The following is a 6934-nucleotide window of genomic DNA, read 5'->3' as shown; positions in this document are numbered from 1 at the left end:
ACTCAGTGATATTTTTTTTTGTATTTTTTATATCAATACTTATTTTTTATAACATATTTTTTAATTTTTATAATTTCTTTATATTTTGTTATGATTTAAATTATTTTAAGTAATATTATGATTTTTTTCAATAAATATTACTGTTTTATATGTTCTTTTTTGTTTTAATTTTATTACCTTTATTTATTTTATAAAAAAGTCGACGTTCATTACTTATATCATGTGACATCTGAAATACCGTTATATGCTTAATAGTCTATCATGTGGGTATAAAAATATAATTAGTTAATTAAGATAGATATAAGTTAAGGACTTGTACATATAGAAAACTGAATCCGAAATACTCGAATAAAATAGGAAAGTTCTTAATAGTTAACTTTAAGTTATTACTTAACTCGTTTAAGTAAATAAGATAAAAATGTTGGAGATTATATTAAGGTACTTATAGGTAAGCAAAACAAAAACTCAACAAAAATTCCAAAAAAAACTTGAAAAAAACCTGAAAAACAAAAAAATACATAAAAAACGGACAAAATGAAAAAAAACCCAAAAACTAACGAAAATCGAAAAAAAACTAAAAACCCACTAAAAATACAAAAAAAAAAATAGTAATAGTCAAAGTTGAAAATAATACTTAATACTTATTAGGAAAAAAAAATCGAAAAATTAATTTTAATGATTAGATTAAGTAGGTTAATTAAATACGACGTAGCGTCTTCAGGTAAATATGCCATAAATGGCAATTTAAATTAAGTTAGGTATTAAGGAACAATGCTGTTAATAGATGGAAGGGATATCACTACTTTGGATACAGTAAATAACCTCCATATTTACAGTAAAATAATGGTACTAAAGTCAAACTTATTAAAAAAATATGCCACATTCTTTATTTTAAGCCTTTATGCTCAATAATAACAATAGTGACCACTTAAAGAACAAATTAATCATTACTTTAGATAAAGTAAATAGCCTCCATATTTACAGTAATAATTGGTATACTGAAATCAAACTTAATAAAAACAATATGCCAAATTCTTGATTTTATGCCTATATTCAATAATTCCAATAATAATCACTTAAAAACAAATCGAACATAAAACAAAAAAGAAGAAACGAAAAGCACACATACCAGAAAAATCGCAAAAGCGACCGTATGAGATGTGTTAGGTACTTAAACTAATAGCAACTTAATTAGACATATTGAAACAGATAATATACCACTGTAACAATCTAGAATGAACTGTCGCCCTTATTATTTCTAAGCTGAGCTTCAGATGTCAGGAAAAGAGCACATAATATACCATTGACCATCGACAACTTGTTAACCATAAAAGAAGTAAAATTAAAACAAGTCCTGATATAACTTCCATTTATTAAGAAGCATTTACTAGAATAACATGATTGTATTTAATAAGGACAGTCCACGTGGCATCATACGGTGAGCAACCAAAGATAGATAAGAAACTTCGGATCATGATGTACATATAGCCATGGTCTTATTAAGTTAAAATAATTAGACAATAAGAAATTATATTTTTCTAAATAGGTAAGTTAGGTTAGCGAGCTATATGTTTGGTCACATTACGAAGAAACAATTCAGAGTCAAAGTTAAAGTCAATGTCAATGTCAAAATCGAAGGCAAAATCAAAGTCAAATTCAAAGTTTAAGTCAAAGTCAAAATTATTTATTTCAAATAGACCAGAAAGACACTTTTGAACGAAATTCAATATCTAAAAGCCTTTGCGTCTGTTTTTGACTGTTCAATAATACAAAAAAATCAAATTATTCAACGGTTAGTACTGCGATTTTCCATGGACGATACTGCTAGCTTACTATTAAGCAACTCGTTACCTTGTTTAATGTTCTATCTCGTAAAAATACGACTAAAAAAATAATGATGAAATATCCAATGATGAATAGAAAAATATTTAAAAATATATAAAAACACAAAGGAAATATATTAAATACTAGCCACTTCCGCGCGGTTTCACCCGCTCTACTCGGCTCCTATTGGTCATAGCGTGATGTTTTATAGCCTATAGCCTTCCTCGATAAATGGACTATCCAATACAAAAAGAATTATTCAAATCAGACCAGTAGTTTCGGAGATTAGCGCGTTCAAACAAACAATCAAACAAACAAACTCTTCAGCTTTATAATATTAGTATAGATTAACACAAAGATCATAGCAAAAAACAGTAAACAGTGCGCTTGTTTACTGCGGCGTCTACGTCTGCGCTGTCTGCGCGGCGTGAACGCCTACACTGGACCAACGCCCAATTTGAAGGCACACTTAAACTACCTATAAAATTATGTGGAATAGAATCAGGCGTTACTTTTAATTCCACTTATAGGCGGATACTATAAAACTTGCAAATCAAAATTGCTCCACATTCATGCAAATTGCATTCAACAAGAAGGTGTTTCAATTACACCAAAAAGACAGAAAAACAATGACATTTTACACATTTTCTACTTAAATATCTCCAGTTAAACTCCAACGCACTTTGTCAAAAGTCAAAAATAAAACGGTTTAACTTATAACATACAATAGACTTCATAATGTGACGAAGCATGTATATTTAAAGAAGCAACATAATGACCTATAATTAATTAAAGAAATTATATTTTTATATTATAATTATAAGTAGATTAAGTTATTATAAGTTAGGCTAATAACGATAGTGTAAAGTCTTAATACGGGATAAGGTGTCTTCTCTAAATCGATAATCTCAATTAACACTTAAAAACAATAGTAAAATAACAGCCAAGTGCCATTTTTTTCATGCTAAAACAAAAATAAATCTGTATGCAAAAGTACCTAAGACCTATCTCAAAAAATACGTTAATTTGGGTCATAATCAATTCAATCTTTAATGAAAATACTATTCCGCAGTATATTGTTGTCACAGAACATTTAATTTCTAAAGTCAAGTTTTACATAAAAAAACCAAATATAAAAAAAGTTATGTAACTAAGTACCTAATCAGAAAAAGTAATAACCTCAAGTCTTCAAGCTGGCTTAAATGGGCAGACGTGCTCCATCGTAGGCCGCATCATCGCTTACCACCAAGCGAGACAGTGGCCTAACGTCGACCTATCAAATATAAAATAAGAAACAATAAATTCATCGCCTCTTGTTCAATTATCAATTATTGTACTGTTATATCATGAAGATCAGAGCATTTAAAACTCTACAATTGCAATTATTACACTAAACATGTTACAAATACAAAATGGCACTTACTCAGGTTCATAAGTATGAAACAATACTTTTGACTACATACAGTAAATGAAAATCTTTTCAATAGAAAACAAAAAATACCCACTGAAATCTCCGTTGACTATTCATAATTTTCACTAAATATTGATAATTTAACCCGTATTGTGACTTAAGCGGTATTTGTACATTAAATGAATCTCGATGACATACTAATCAAATCTCACTTATAGTTAAATCTACTGGACCATGATGTACATATAGCCATGGTCTGAATAAGTTATTATAATAATTAGACAATAAGAAATTACATATAATAAATAAGTAGGATATAAGTACTACATTATAAGAAATTATATTTTTCTAATTAGATAAGTCGTACTTTTAAACTTAAATCATTAAGATTAGGTAAGTAGACGTAAGATAGATTAATATATAGCATATACGAGTATGGTCACAGTAAGAAAAAAATACATTAAACATCAATAGCCCACTGCTGAGCAATGGCCTCTTCTTACAAGAAGAAGAAATGAGCATTCACGTCTGCATGAGCCTGATTAGCGACGAAGAAAACCACCACCACCAGTCGCCTACCATCGTCCAACGTGACAGCAGATCCACCTCCACAATTTTGAAGATCGACAGCACCCTTAGAACGAGTTTATGTTTGAAGTAGTCGAAACGAGAGCGCGTTCGGCGTTGTGATTAAAAAACCCCGAACGCGCTTTCGTTTCGATTAATTTAAACGCAAATCAAACTCGTAGAAAGGGTGCACCACTGTGGTCTCACACAACATAGCTGTGGATTCAAGTGTTACCTATAGTATCTTCGAACCGATACCATCATACGGCCTTGAACTCTTCGTCAACCGTACCATGCTACTATTAAGAATTTCCCTAAATACCTAATTGTGACAGATGACAAAAGTCGCACATAGACGGTCGACAATCAAATCAACGGATGACGTCATAAATCTTGCACATATGAAGTTTACATGCGAATAATCCCAACGAACAACAGTTGGGTAGAAAGCCCGCCAGGCATGATCACCTCGCCTGATCGGAGGATCCTCCTTTTCTTAGGAAACTTTACTTACTTTTCTCTAAAGTTGAAGCGCAAACAAAACCTCTTGTGCGACTTCTTGGCCAAAAATGCAGTTCATAAAAATTGTATATCGATAATTAATTTCAGATTGTGACTATATATTGTATATTTTAAGGTACCTCGAGCGATAATGTATATATAAAACGATGGGAGTTAGAACAAATATTATTAATAAAAATAATAATTATAATAATAGGTAGATCATGATGTACATATAGCCATGATCTGAATAAGTTAAAATAATTAGAATATATGAAATTATATTTTTCTATGTAGATAATAAATTAGATTGTAATTAAAATAAGTTAGAAGTAAGTTATTTATACGTTAGGCTAATGAATAACATGTAAAGTCATAGTAGGAAATGATATGTCAGTTCATTAACTCACAGGTCGCTTTCAACGTAAAATTCAATCAATTAACATGAAAGAAAACAGATCAAAATCAAACTCAACGTCAAAGGTAAAGTCAACATCAAGTCAAAGTGAAAGTCAAAATCAAATTCAAAGTCAAAGTTAAAGTTAAAGTCAAAGTCAAAGAGACATAGATGTAAAGCACTCTTGAACGTCAAAAAATATGAAAAAACATAAAAAAGGCAATTTAATCACCTCTCCTCTAGTGAAGCATTTGCTTTTATCTCTAAAATCTAAACAAAATTACTACATACTACACCTTCCGTCAGAAAAATACAAAAATATGAAATATAATACAAAACCAGCTTTTTTCAAAACAATACAAAATGCACCTCTTAATATAATCTCTGTCAAGATACAAATAAATATCGACAATATTACTAAAAAGCCAGATATTAACAAGACATATTATACCACAAAACGCGGGATGTTTAATAATGACAATCAATTTCCTAATATGACTTTACATGTATAAACTCTGTACATTGGAAAACAAATGACACATAAAATCACTACTAACTATACGCATAATACACGCAACATAGTTAAGCGGAACTATGAAACATTTGCAATGTACATATAGCTTTAGCAAATGTTTAGATTAAGTTAGTTATAGTCCGTACTCTATTTGACTAAGTTAAAAACAGAATTTTAATTACTTGGGAACCGAAATCTTTGATCATTATGGTTGGTGTTTGAAAAATTCACGTGTAATATTTTGCTCTAAACTAATTTAATGTACACAACATACAAGAAAAAAATTACAAAACCAAGGTACATAGGCACTGCATATCCCTTTTGGGATTTCTTCCTGCAGCTCTGAGACCAGATAAATAAACACTACACATGACACTAAATACAGTAATAATAGGTTACTTTTTTGAGTGGGGAACGTCGTCCAGTGACTTATCTTACCCTAAACAAGGCGAGAGGAGTGCCAGACTGTTACTGATTAAAAATCACCCCGTTCCTACTTCTGCTTTTCAAGCTAGAGCCCAGGTTAAGTCGCTAGGTAATCCGCAGCTCCGTATCGTTTAATATACATTGCAATAGGCTTATAGTGACTTTCAAAATTAAAACAGACTCACTACTCAGGTAACCGTATTGAGTACCGCCACCAAATACTGTCTTTTTCAGCCCGTAATTTTCAACAATCATCTAAATTCTAAAGGACTACTTATTGTCAAATTTTAATATTGAGTACATAACATATAACTTTTCTCAAAATAACATTTTGTTTTTAACTTATTCAATTAGAGTATTTAGTTATTAAGGAAATGTACATTCTGAAGTGGCAAGAACAAGAACACGAACAGTAGATAACAGTATTAATAATTTATATAAGAATTAATTCGTAAGAAAAAGAAAAGCAATAGAAAAACGGGTTAATTATTATAATTGCTTAAAGTAAATAAACTAAGTCTTAATTAAATCTTCACTCATACCACTAAAAAAAAACTTCTTACATCAATATTTCATGAAAATAATTTATTTTATTTTATTTATTTTTTTATTTATTTATTTATTTACTTCAGGCATCTAAGGCCCATAGAAAAATACTATACATAGATATAACATACAATTAAATTATATACTAATACATTATTAAACAACATCTCAAAATAGTCCCACGTTGGGCGCCACTAAATGTCCGGTATTAAATCAGCATTTAATTTAAACATACAACATACAAAAACTTTCCAATTCAGTATAAAAAACATAATCTTCTCTCAGTCCTACATAGGAGAACGATCAAAGAAACAAATACCTACGTTTATTTTGAAAAAATAATCCAAGCTGCAATATCAAAAATTGTCAATATTACATTTGGAGAAATCAATTAATTTAATACCAATCCTTACTTCAATTTGCCTATGACGATAACTAGAGTTTAAGTAGCTATTATACAGGCTTTGTCATAAATATGAAATAATTGTATAATGTCACTGAAATACCTACACATTACATGTATAATTTAACTTGGCCTTGTCAAAAGTTTAAAATACTGAGCTATTTCTTTAGCTCAACTAATAAATGTATTCATAAAACATTTTAACGACGACCCTAAGATACATAGATACACGCGCTACACTCATACGTGTAGTTAGTAGCCCCCACCTCTAAATGCTTTATCTCGGGAATAATATAATCAGCGGGAAGGATTCGATCACAAAGTCAAAGTCAAAATGATTTATTT

Source organism: Spodoptera frugiperda, chromosome 13 (genome assembly GCF_023101765.2).
Source record: "Spodoptera frugiperda isolate SF20-4 chromosome 13, AGI-APGP_CSIRO_Sfru_2.0, whole genome shotgun sequence".
Taxonomy (NCBI): Eukaryota; Metazoa; Arthropoda; class Insecta; order Lepidoptera; family Noctuidae; genus Spodoptera; species Spodoptera frugiperda.
This window is presented reverse-complemented; position numbering follows the sequence as displayed.